This window comes from Cygnus olor, chromosome 1 (genome assembly GCF_009769625.2).
Source record: "Cygnus olor isolate bCygOlo1 chromosome 1, bCygOlo1.pri.v2, whole genome shotgun sequence".
In the NCBI taxonomy this organism is placed as follows: domain Eukaryota; kingdom Metazoa; phylum Chordata; class Aves; order Anseriformes; family Anatidae; genus Cygnus; species Cygnus olor.
In genome coordinates, this window is record NC_049169.1 from 92261797 (window position 1) to 92275318 (window position 13522).

Genomic DNA, 13522 nt, shown 5'->3' on the forward strand with positions numbered 1-13522 from the left:
GCTAAAGCCCCTGAGAGTTTAAAGGTTTTATTCGCCATAACCGGGATGCCCTGTGCAGAACATAGGGCAGAGATGGAAATGCCTAGATTTCCACGTCTCCAGGAGAATTCATTTTTATCAAAAGCCCCAAATAAGGAGAAAAGTAATTGAAGATTTGACCAAACAAAACAAACAAACAAAAAAAGCAACAACAACAACAACAACAAAACAAGTACTGTTTCCTCTGGTGTTGCCTAAAAAGTTTAAAAGGATATGTCATGAAGCTGCAATAATTTTTGTTAAGTAAAAGACCACTAATGCTGGTAGCACAGAAATAAACAAACAAAAACTGAAGAAAAACTGAACAGAAGTAGGTGCAGATCTGTTACTGGTCTTGACTGAGAAAAAAAAAAAATCCCCGTGTTACTCCCAACTCCTCTGTCTCCACAGCAGAAACAAACAAACAAACCCAACAAAAACAAGCAAACAAACAAACAACACAGGATTTCCCTGGAGTAATATTATCCCTCTCTAGGGGAGAGGGATATCTGTATGTTACAGATAAAAAAAAAAAAAAAGTGCATCTCGGATCCACTTTCACTCTTAACATTATAACTATCTCCATAATACCTGCTATTTAATGGGCAGAAATTTAGGCAGAATGAAGCTTTAGACATGTCACCACAGCTATCCACTATTCACAATCTGAAGTACTGACAAAAAACAGTTTCAAAATGTATGACATTTTTGCAAAGGCTGCAGAGGCAAACTCTAACACATATTTAGGTCACACAATTACAGAACAATAATAAAGTGTGAGTTGGCCTCTGCTGACATTCTCTTACCCAAGACCACTTGTGTTGTTAGATGTTCACATCACGGTCCCTAAAGATAAGAAGCGGAATATACCTAGAAAAAATCCCAGTTGGATTTGGGGTCCCAGAAACGGCCAAAGCTTCTTCAGCAACATTGTACAGACTGAAGGACAGAAACACAAAAGAAGAAAGGTTCAGGATGCTGTGAGATTTTCATCCCAGTTCTATGATAGCAAAAAGACATTTTTCCAAATTCCAAAGAGACAGAAGAAAATAGGCACAGAACTGACTGTCCTTGGCAAACGGCAATCACAGGAAGTTGGATCAGCTAAACCCCAAGACACAGCACACCCAAAGAGAACAGTCTTCATGTTTCCTGACAATACCGTGGGTTGTACTCTAAGACAGACCCACAAGCCTGCAAAAGCACACAGAATCTCCGAAATTAATCAAAATTTCATCACAAATTTGATGAATACAGAGATTACAAGCATTAGAAATTCTGTATCGTGCTTGGCTGGGAAAAGAAAATTTATGTTTTCAGGAATATGGTAGTTAGACTAAGTGATTAGTCCTAATGACTTCAAATCAACTTAAAGTAAAACTGAAATAATTTCTGGCGCAAGAATAGAAAAAAAGCCTATCAAAAAACTTTATATGTGCACAGCATCATATATTCTCAAGTAGCAGAATAACAGCACCAAATTTTATTTTCTTTTAAGGTCTCACTCCTTTTAACAGCTGTAAATATACATACTAATTGCTAGAGGTTATTATTTTGTCTTATTATTCCTATTTCTGTTGTTTTTGCTCCGAGTGTCCATATCATTATTGGACACACAAACTAAGAGTTTTTTTAATGAAAGAGAAACATGTTCAGAACTGTTTAAAGGGCATTTAAATCAGGCTTAAGTGTATAATATTCTAATACTTAACAAATTAAAACCTTGTTACTTAAAGCTGTTAGCACTAACATGAAATAAACATACAGAAGTTATGAAGTATTCAGCCATTTTTTTTAATAATAATTTAAGAAGCAAATTAATTAACTTTCCTTGTAAGTAGTGGTGTACATCTTGTATTATTAAGTATGCAATTACTGTGTAATGCGGCACAGCTGTAAAATATTTAAACTGTTTTTCCACTAATTTTAGTTTGGCAAAACTTCAAGATTTCTAATTCTAGCATTGTTAACATGATGGTGTAATTCTCCAACAGACACTTGGAAAAGATCCTCATACAATTATCAGAAAGTTTTCTTCTCTTCATGAAAAGAAGGGCAAAATTTCCCAAAGTGCCTCTACTAGTCAGGAGTATGAATCTACTTTGAAAGACAGGTTAGCTGCCAGTAAACTTAAGGTTGCACAGATGACATGTCAGAAGCTTGTTTCATGCCCAACATTTGGTTAACATTTCCTCTCAAAGTCCTTGCCCATGCCCAGTTGTTTTAGCAGTCAGCCCCTTCTGCATGTCATAGGTAATTTTTTCTCTGGCAGATAAATCAGAAAAGAGCATGCACACAAACCTCAGCTACTCCTGTAGCCATCTGAGCACCAACCCTACTTTCAGTCTTGGTTTAAGCCAAGAAGCAATTGAACAAAGCAGCATACGCTCCTTGCAGTAACTACATGGGACACTGACCTTCAGCAGAGAAGTGTAACTAGCCATAAAAAGACATAGCCAGGTTTACCCTACATTTCTGCATTGCTTTCACCACACCTTGACCATTTTACTGGCAGAAGAGCACCAACAGATATTCTTAGTGTGGATTTCAGTTTAACGGCCAGCCCAAGTATCCAAGTATCATTTTCCCCAGTAAAACAAAATAAGTTTCCCAATTTTGCCAGTGTAAGGTTATCTATATAACATTATTTTATCTTGATAGTTAAAACTCTCCACTCACCCATGTATGGGTGGAGGAAGAGCAATTCTCCTCCTTCCTGCTAGCAACAGCTATTCTGTAAGAACATTGCAGTGCAAAAATTGCAAAACAGGGATGAAGGGATACAATCGCCATTCTGTGAATGTAAACAAGAAGTTATTGCTGAATGTCACACCTTCCTTGTATGCCCCAATATAAAGGCAAACACACAGGGTACCAGAATCAGGCGATTTTTAATACTTAGTGACTTTCAATACCTTAGTGACTATGTACAAAGTTGGAAGACAATCTCTCCACCAGCTCCACTGAATACAGTCCTAGAGCCACTTCTCTGACAAAATCTAGCAGAAGACATGGACTTCCCTTCGCTAAATGAGAAATGTTTTTAATGGACATTTTTCAGCCGAGGTAGCAAATAACTGAAGGTTCAGTAACAATTTATTTGGATATCAATTGTTATCTCAGCATTATAATCCAGCTTTTCTGTTCGAACAAACGTGAAACAAAGACTATGCACCACTGTTTTGTACTGACTGTACAAGCACACATAACACCATACATTTCAGCCAGTGCGGATCTTTTCCATGGTTAATGATTTCTTCTACTTTTCTTATTGTGACAATACTTAAATATAGGTCTAATTTTTGGCTGTGTTTCCTGAAATATGCCTTCCCCCCCCCCCCCCCAAAAAAAAAAAAAAAAAAAAAAAAGCAGGTTGGGTGAAAAGAAACAAACCTAATTATCTGAATTCTAGCTACATTCAGTTCCCAATCAGAGTCTAGCTCAAGAGTCTAGACGGGGAAGATTTTAAAGGAACAAACATGAGTATAAACCTCAGAAAGATGTATAGTGGGGCTCACTCAGAACAAGAAGCACAAAGCTCCACAGATAACCAAGTTATCTGTGTACTAAATAATATACTCCTGCACGAGGTGCATGGTGTGAACATGCTTCATACAGGATTACAAAAAGGAGGCAAGGGAAAAAAATACAGATTGCTCATTAGTGTCCCTTCCAGCAGCCTGAGGAACATTCATAATCTTTGAAGGGATCTGCATTTAGTCACACAACAAAATATGCAGTAGCAATCCTGCAATAACCTGAAGATGGAGGAAGACATTTGGAAGGGAGGAATTGAACAGTGTTTCAGGAGCATAACAAAGGTGATGAGAACTGTGAAAGGGATCTAATAGACTTCCTGTAAAATACAGAACAACTCTGAGATAAGTCTCTAAGGAGAATTTAAAGCTTTTTTTTTTAGTTTCTCTCTACCTATAACATACAAAACTTGAAGAAAGAAAACTCTTCCTCATCATATTCTGGACGTGTCATGTAATCCACAGCTGTCGGTGACATCTAGCCAGGACCAGTGAAGCACTGAATTAAGCACAGAGTCTCCCTATTCACACAGCAGGTCAGCAGCACTGTCAGGCCACTCCAGGCTGAAAAGAATAAACCCACTCCAGTCATTGTAAAGACTCCAATAATTTTTCTTCTTATTATTTATTTATTTATTCAGAAATGAAGGAGAGGGGAGGGTTGGTCAAATTCCTATTCTCCCTCCCCTACAAACTGAATGTATCCTTCATTTGCTACCTACAACACAAACCACCCATATGCAGTGTAGATCCGAGATGACAAAGATACACAAGTAGGCGCAGCATGCCCTGACATGCTATTGCAAAAATGTGGAAAAGTCCTTTGCATAGAAAATCATGATTAAGGAAAATGAGTTACCTGAGAGAAGCCACCCACAGAATGGTTTAAGATAGGCATTTGATGACTGCTTAAATCTCTCTACAGATAATTATGAAGGATTAGATACAGAATTGTCATTCTGTCTGCAGGTAAACATTTCAGGCTTTGGAGACACCAGGACTTGCACACTGTATTATTACCACAGCAATATAACCATTACATTCAGATGACATATTGCTGTTACTAGGAAAAAATGATTTAGATTCAATATTACTTACAGCTATATATTCAGTCTGGAAACTAGTAAGCAAGTGGGTCTTTGTTAGGGGGTTGGGGCACAAAGACTATGAATAAAGCTGAGATTTTGTTTGAATGTATATTTCTCAATATATGTACGTAGCCTTTGAACAAAATCTTATTTTATTTAAATGTACGTGTGTATATATACATCCATAGGCACAGACTAGCATCAAGAGCAAGTGTATGACTGAGATAAAACTAAGAAGAAATAGCTCTGAAACCTTGAAGACAGCCAGTCTTTACTCAGAGACCCTGTTCAGTTTCCACATCTATACCTTCCATTCTCCAGGCATCAGAACTCCAGTTACCTGCAGTCTCATACAAGAAAGTGAGCAGCAGCAGATGGCCACATTTCTAAATCATGATTTATCCATCAATTCCACCCCATTTCTTCCTCTACAATATCCATCTTGCCCATCCTCCAGGCTCTGTCACTTTCAAGAGATCTCAAAGTTACAAAGCAACCAAGCCAGCAAGGTTGATGAATTACCCCTTCACTATTCTACTTATGAAGATACGGTGTTTTAAGCTATCTAACACCAGCTAGAGCAAAACTTTCTTACTTTGCATGAAAAAGGAAGAACACCAGCATCACTAGTGACTGCTTCTTGGACAGTGTACACTACCTTCTCATAATGTCTTTACCTTCTTTTACCTTTTAATGATGGAGACGTTGCTCAGTCAGTTCACATAACATATGAAGATGCTGTGATTTGCTACAGAGAAGAAGAAAGACTGTAGGTTGGGTGTTTCTAGGTCTGAGATTCCCTTTGTCTACAACCCCTTGAAAACTGCTGCTGATAGTTTGCAGTAGTCAATGCAGTATGACACTACTTCTCTTTTTCATCAAAAATATTCTTGCTATAGAGAATGAAATCAACACACAGATGCTGTACAGAGAGTTTACCAGGAAAGTAATGTCCTACTCATCAATGGCTGGTGAGTGATAGAGACAGGATCCTGAGCAGGTCAGACTGTTGGCCTTATAAAATATGACTTTTGGCAGCATTACAAGAAAGTGACAGCTGAAGGAATTGATCTTTTTGGTTTTTTGTTGTTTCTACATCATACCAGCAAATACAGATAGCCAAACCCAAACAAATGACCTTTGAGAAGGTCAGGTAATGAGGTAATGTTGACTCTGAGCACGTGACAATAGTTTTTATGGCGTGGCAGAAATGCTTCCCTACTCTTAGACAAGCTCCTGGATGCTCAGAAAAACCAAGTCATATAGCGAGAACAAACATTATTCAGAATAAATGTTTACTAAGCATGTTTTATCATTTGTATTAAAAAAGAGAGTGGGAAAATCAACCCTAAGTGTTCCCAAATCAGTTCAGTAAAGTTCTGTTATTCATTCTAAGCAGTTCTTCCCAATACTTGCATATATTGCTTTCTAGCTTGGTCTTATTTAGCATACACAACTTGCTTCTTCATATATTCCTATACCTGTATTATATACCTGTAATTGGCATGCTCTCAGTTTTCTAGCCTTTTCTTGAAGCAGAGCTTAATCTTCCTTAGCGGCTTTCCTTTTATTCCTGTGTAATTTTGATTAAGAAAGTTTTTCTGTATTTCAAGAAAGTTATTGTGTGTTACATGAAACTGCTTTGGAAATCAAGTGGTGATACTCAGAAAACATTACACTTGACCTACAGAAAAATCCCTGAGAAGATTTTCAAAAACTAAAAATTAACCAAACAAACAGAAAACTCGTCTATGTTTTCAGTAGTTTTCAAAATGCCTAAATGTATTGCTGGTTGCTACAGAAGCATAAGAGAGATGGCACTTACGGTGTTTAGGTAAAGCCTTATTGATTTTTGCAAACTTAAATGCATGCAGAATTATAAGCAATTTCTTTTGTCACTCATTTCCATGCATGTATGTATAGTATAAAGACCCAGCTTATAAATGTAATGTTCGTAAACATCAGTGATTCATTTAATGAGCAGGTGGCAGTTGCTCAACTCTGGATCCTGGGGAAATACATGTTGACCTTTCTGAAATAGAATAATGCAGGACAAGATATTAGTTTAAATACAAACCAGGGCTAAATTCACATAGATTGTTCTGAAGGTAATGGGTTTTATCTGGATAAAACAAGTTCTCTTATTTTGTTTTACGCTGGAGATTATGGTTGTTGGATTTCGTTAAGTGATTGGCAGCACAGAGTATCTAAAGAGCACATGACTACAAAGCAAAGCAAAGGCAAGTTACCTAACTAAACCTCTGAGCAGTGCTTAGCAAGGAGGCCACTGAACAGTTAGACCAGACTGGCCAATAGGGAAATGCCATGGAAGGGCATAGACATAGACGTGAGCCACTTTATAAGAAAACAAAGTGGCTTTCTCATCTGCTGCAGACAGGACCTTCTTCTGCAGTGATATTAATGGAACAACAGAGGAGCTGACCAAAGAAATTTGAATACTATTTATGGATATGAATGAAATACACCAAGCCTCTATGAATCAATTTTCCCTGCTGTTTGCAGACTTTCATTGAATCATAGAACCATTTTGGTTGGAAAAGACCCATAAGATCACCAAGTCCAACCATCACCTAACACTACCAAGTCCACCACTAAAGCATGACCCTAAGCACCATGTCTCCTGGGATTGGGATTCCACCAACTCCCATTCCAATGCTTGACCACTCCATTACGAAATGTTTCCTACTGTCCAATCTAAATGTTCCCTGGCATTGTTGCCATTGTTATCACTTGTCACCTGAGAAAAGAGACAAAACCCTCCTTGCTACAACCTCCTTTCAGGTGGCTGTAGAGGGCAATAAGGTCTCCCCTGAGCCTCCTTTTCTCCAGACTAAACAGCCCCAGTTTCCTCAGCTGCTCCTCATATATCTTCTTTTCTGGTCCCTTCACCAGCCGCTTTGCTTTTCTCTCAATGCATTTCAGCACCTCAATGTCCTTCTTGTAGTGAGGGGCCCAAAACCGTACACAGTACTGAAGGTGCAGCCTCACCAGTGCTGAGTGCAGAGGGACAATTACTTCTGTAGTCCTGCTGGCTACACTATTTCTGATGTAAGCCAGGATGGCATTGGCCTTCTTGACCTCCTGAGCACACTGCCAGTTCATGTTCAGCCAACTGTCAACCAGTTCCCCTGGCTCCTTTTCTGCCACACAGCTTTCCAGACACTCTTCCCTGAGCCGATGTTGCTGCATTGGGTTGTTGCAAACCAAGTGAAGTACCCGACATTTAGCCTTGTTGAATGCCATACAGCTGCATGTGGCCATCAATCCAGCCTATCCAGATGCTTTCGCAGAGCCCTACTACCCTCAAGCAGATCAACACTCCTGCCCAACTTGGTGTCATCTGCAAACCTACTGAGAGTGCACTCGATCCCCTCATCAAGACCACTGATAAAAATGTTGAACAAAACAGTTCCCAATACTGAGCCCTGGGGAACACCACTTGTGACCAGACACCAACTGGACTTAACTCCATCCACAACAACCCTTTTGGCCTGGCCATCCAGCCAGTTTCTTACCCACTGAACAGTACATTTAAGCCATGAGCATTCTCCAGGAGAATGCTGTGGGAAATGGTATCAAATGCTTTGCTGAAGTTCAAGTAAACAACATCCACAGCCTTTCCCTCATCCACTAAGCAGATCAGATATCTTATCATAGAAGGAGACCAGGTTCATCAAGCAGGATCTGACCTTTGTAAACCGATGCCGATTAGATCTGATCAGCTGGTTGTCCTGTGCATGCCAGGTGATGGCAGTCAAGATGATCTGTTCCATGACCTTCCCTGGCACTGAAGTAAGACTGACAGGCCTGTAATTCCTTGGATCTTCCTTCCTGCCCTTCCTGTATATGGGCATCACATTCACTAACCTCCAGTTAACTGGGACCTCCTCAGTTAGCCAGGACTGCTGGTAAATTGTTGAACTTGGTTTGGTGAGCACTTCTGCCAGCTTCTTCAGTACCCTTGGGTGGATCCCATCCAACCCCCTAGATCTGTTTGTGTTCAAGTAGTGTAGCAGGTTGTTAACCATTTCCCCTTGGACTATAAGGGCTTCATTCTGCTCCCTGTTTGTGTCTTCCAGCTCAGTGGACTGGGTACCCCAAGAATAATTAGTCTTACTAATAAAGACTGAGGCAAAGATGACATTAAGTAACTCAGCCTTTTCTTCATTTCCCATCACTATGTTTCCTCCCACAACCAATAAAGGCTGGATATTCTCCTTAATGCTTCTTTTGTTGTTTACGTACATATAAAAAGATTTTTATTGTCTTTTACTGCAGTAGCCAAGTTAAGTTCTAGCTGGGCTTTGACCCTTCTGATTTTCTTCCTGCATAAACTTGCAAGATCTGTATAGCTTTCCTGAGTTGCCTGCCCCTTCTCCAAAGGTCATAAACTCATTTTCTCTCTGTCAACCAGGTCCCTAAGTAGGCCAACTTTTGCCCTCTGAAAAACCAAAGCAGTAGCTCTGTTGACCACCCTCCTTGCTTTCTCAAAGATGAACTCTAGCATCTTGTGATTGCTTTGCCCAAAACAGCCTCCAGCCATCGCATCACCCACACGACCTTCCTTGTTAACAAACAACGGGTCAAGTGGGGCACCTTCCATAGTCGGTTCCTTCCTTCCTCACCACCTGTGTCAGTAAATTATCCTCCACGCCTTCCAGGAATCTCCTAGTCTGTTTCTTCTCCACTGTTCTGTGACTTTGGAGAACTTCCTTTCACCTCACCATTCACCTCCACTATGGGGAAGGCTGCAGAACTCTTTTAGTAAAGAATAAAAGCCAAGATACTGACATCCCAACTCTGTGCAGAGCCCATAGTGAGGGCGATTACTATATCTAGCCCTTCCCTCAATTCTAGGCTTAATGAGGTCTCAATGTGTGTAATTTTAGCTATTAAACTGATAAGTTGTAAAATAATAGCTTGTAAAGGTTTGTAATGAAACATGACAGTTGCTTCCCTACACATTTGCATTCAACAGGATCTGCTATAAATACGGCTCTTAGAAATCTTTAAAATCTATACCAAATCCTATCAAAACTCTCACAAATATATCACCTTTACCTTTCAAATACAGAAGTGCAAGAGTGAAAGGAGCATAACATCCAGATAAACAGATGTAGAGACAGCTGACTGGTAAGTTCACACCTGATTTGTGGAATTGTTTGTTCTGGGGGGAAAAAAATAAAAATAAATTTTAAAAAATAATAACAATAAAAAAAAGACAATCCCCAACTACCTAATAGCAAGAGGAGGCTGGAGCTCACAAGACACAAGTTTGTAGTTTTTTATGCTCTTTAACTACAGGGAAAAAAAATTAAATCATATTGGGTGTCTGGAAGATTTTCTCTAATGGAGTGTGCAACCTGCAGATACAATCAGTATAAACCCAGACTCATTACATACCTGAACCTGAGATGTATTTTGGCACTGGAAGGTAGCCAGTGAGTTTGGGAGTGTGTGTTAAGGAAGTTGTGAAAAATAATTTCTCATGGGAAATAGTTCATCTGTGGAGCAAATGCAATGCAGACAAGCAAAATACAAGCATCTTATTTTCTTTTTTCTCTGTCTGTGGTGCTATATAGTACAGGGGGAACGTACGGAGACAGAATACTGAGGGGAGGTAAGAAATAAACACAATCAAAATTGCTGTTGCTTCTGATGAACAGCCCTCCTCCCACTCCTGGAAAACAGACATGGTCCCAAATGCCATTTGAACTAAATCACCCGAGATTCATTATTCCATCCGAAGCACAAAGCATGTGCTAGCACTAAATCATTTCTATGAAATCTGGAATATATAATTCATTCTATATGGCCTCCTCCCCTGGAGATTTTTATTTCATTAATGAAAAACAAAATTCTTGTTTAAAAGAATATCACACTGTTCAGCAGTTCCACTTAAAAATAATGCCTTGATCTTAAAGAAGGCAGCCTCATCAGTTAATGGCATTTGTTGATTGCTTTCCATTAAAATGGACAAAAAAATATGGCTCTGTAAGTGGCAATTTAACATTTGAATTAAAATACACCTTCCTTTTTTCCCTCTTTTGCTCTATTCCCTCCCCTTTTAGTTATTTATTATTCACCTCCTTTCTACTGTGAAAGCTTTTACCAAGGAGTAATCTGATGAAAAGCAAAGCCTGATTCTATCCCAAGAGGAAGTAGCTCGGGAGTGTGAGGAGACTGTTGACAAGCTGCAGCATTGCCTCAGCTCTCCTTTTCAGACATATGCCCAGTTATGCGAAGGCAAGACAATCAGAACAGTTTCTAAACCAGAGAGAAGGATTAGCATCTTGTTTGGGATTTCTGCTTCTTTAGACCAGTTGTCCTTATGGCAACCATTTCCATCAGAGACAAGCAGCTCAGTACTGCTCTCTGCTGCTTGTTTCAGCTTTTACAGCAGCAGCAGCAGCTTTAAAACTGTCACTGTGAAGAAAGAAATTCGTGAGGTGTGGGGAAAGAAAGAGAAGAGGATGATCTATTCAACTACTTCGCTCTATGGCTAAATTCAATTCCAGCCCACTTCCCATTCTTTCCTTCTCCCACACTTACATAAGACTTGCTTTCTGAACTGTCTCCCCTTTGAATTTTAGCGAGGAAAAAGCCCTCTGTTTTTCTGAGTTCGGTGCCTGATCTCATACAATATTCAAACTATCTCGTGTTCATCTTTTCAAAGAGGCATGTGCACAATAAAGAACACATTAGACATTATTTGTCACTTCCATACATTAGCACACTGCAGCTGAATGTGACTGAGTCAAGCTGTTGTTTTTAAAGCAAATTAAAATATACGGGGAATGGTTTTAGTTTCTGTTTTTGTTTTGGGGGGGGGGGGGGGGGGGGGGGGGGGGGGGGAAGGGAAGAGTTGGGGGGGTTGAAAGCTACCTAAAGAGCAGGAAACCTTTGTAACAGAGCTGGAAAACACAGCTGGCTCTTTTCTGCTTCTTAGCATGTTTTAGCTAAATGACCTGGGGCTCAGTCAGCCACTGTGGGCTAAGGAGGCATTAGAGAAGTTGCACTCAGTCTAGCAGGAGGTCTGCAAATGCAGCCGGACAACTGCCAGTACGCAGCACGAATACAAGAGGAGATAACGGGAATAGCACAGAGCTCTCAGTCTCGTCTTATCTACTACTCAGGAAACTACCACATCAGAGCTGGCAAAGTTGCTCAGCTCCACTTCAGAAGTCCCAAAACAACATATTTTGTCTGGAGCAGCAGTTAAGACAGCACATCATATACTGCTATGAAGAGCAAAAGAATGAGGTCTAGGCCCTTGCCTGGTAACTGAGGACTTTTTCTTTAGTAGGCACCAGCAGAAAACTTTGATCAAATGCCCTGGCTATCACTGAAGCAGTCAAAAGATTTACAGCTATTAACAGCACACAAGAGTACGATATGCTGGAAACTGTTACCAAGTGAATGTGTGAGAAGGGGTAAATGAGGCATACACATACTGAGCCTAATAAGTTTTAATAGCAAGTGTCAGAAAAATGTCAATAAGGTTACTGAATATTGCAGACCATCTTCTTCCTCTAGACGTGCCCAAGCTGAGACATTCATATCAAGGGCTTAACAATTCATTTGGGTAGAACAGGAATGAAGACCTAGGCATAAAACAGTTTGAACACCCCACACACTTACACCCCGGCGTGCTTCCGACGGAGCCTGACCTTGTTAAGCTGGGAGCTGCAGGCAGCTGAGACATCAGAGAAACTGCTGGCTAAAACAAGAGGCTAAAAACATAGGTAGGGAGGATCATCTTGAAGCCACCAGATTTAAGGGCTCTAGTTTCAGATTCAGCCCTTTGACCTCTGTGAAGTCCCTGCCTGTGAAACTGAGATAACATCCTTTTTTCTTTCTTCTACTCAGAACATACAACTTTGTTGAAGCAGGAATCACACAAGAACATACAAGTTCATTAAAACAGGAATCGCACAACTGTGCAACACTTGCCACAACGTATAGCTTGCTGGCTGCTCTCAGTCTTTGCTGGGACTTCTAGATCCCAGTAATATGCAAACAGCAAGCAGTAACAAACTGAGAAATGACCCTTTCCCAAATGACTACTTTAGGCTGAGAACCCGTGATGTCAAGGACTTAAGAAACACTTTCTGAGAAGTACTGGATTTGTATCTTTATCATGTGAGGATGGTGGAACAAGGATGTACTAGGACAGACAGGACTTTTCAGGTAGTTTTGTATTCTACTGCGATGCAGGCTTCAGCTCAAGTACCTGAGACACTTCCACTTTGTTCTTGGGGAGTGGGATTAGTCTCACATGCTGATTTTGAATTCTACTTCCAGCTTTCTGTTTGTTATTACAAGTGGCTATGAAATGTGCTTTCTGGAGGTTAATGGGTACAGCCTGGTTCATTCAGTTCCTCTTGACGTGCAACTTTATTGCTTAAGTGCTTAGGGAATTAAGAGGGTCTTGTTATTGTTTTAGTTTTGCCCCTTGTATCAACTTCAGTATTTCCACACTTAAAACAAGAACAAAATAACACCAAGAGAATTAAAAGATGCTGCAAAGGGATAGCTGCTTGGCTTTAATTTATACATGCAAGTTTTATCATCGCTCCAACTGTAAATATTAAGAATATAAGAAAGCTATCAAACATGGTTCCTGTTATGCAGCAATAGCTAGCCCTTCTAACAACGGAGACACTGTTCAGTATCTCTGTGATAGTGTGCAGATGTTGGTCTCCCTCCATCCATGGCTGAGTGAAAAATGACTCGTCCCCTTAAGAATTCACAGCATTTAAAAAGAGGAAATTTATCAAGCCTCGGTCAGGAGCAGGTGTTTAAGTCAGACATCTCATCAAGTCTTGCATGGGAGGAAAATGCAGGAGAAAATTTTCA

At 40.0% G+C, this 13522-nt stretch overlaps 1 long non-coding RNA gene across 2 annotated transcripts in view; it reads right to left on the reverse strand.

Moving 5' to 3' along the window:
• Positions 1–1869: 1869 nt before the first annotated feature.
• LOC121075810 overlaps positions 1870–13522 on the reverse strand; it is an 80092-nt gene continuing 68439 nt past the window's right edge. For both annotated transcript variants that reach the window (XR_005823169.1, XR_005823170.1), the window contains exon 3: positions 1870–4118. This is a non-coding gene — a long non-coding RNA (uncharacterized LOC121075810). The remainder of the gene's footprint in view (positions 4119–13522) is intronic.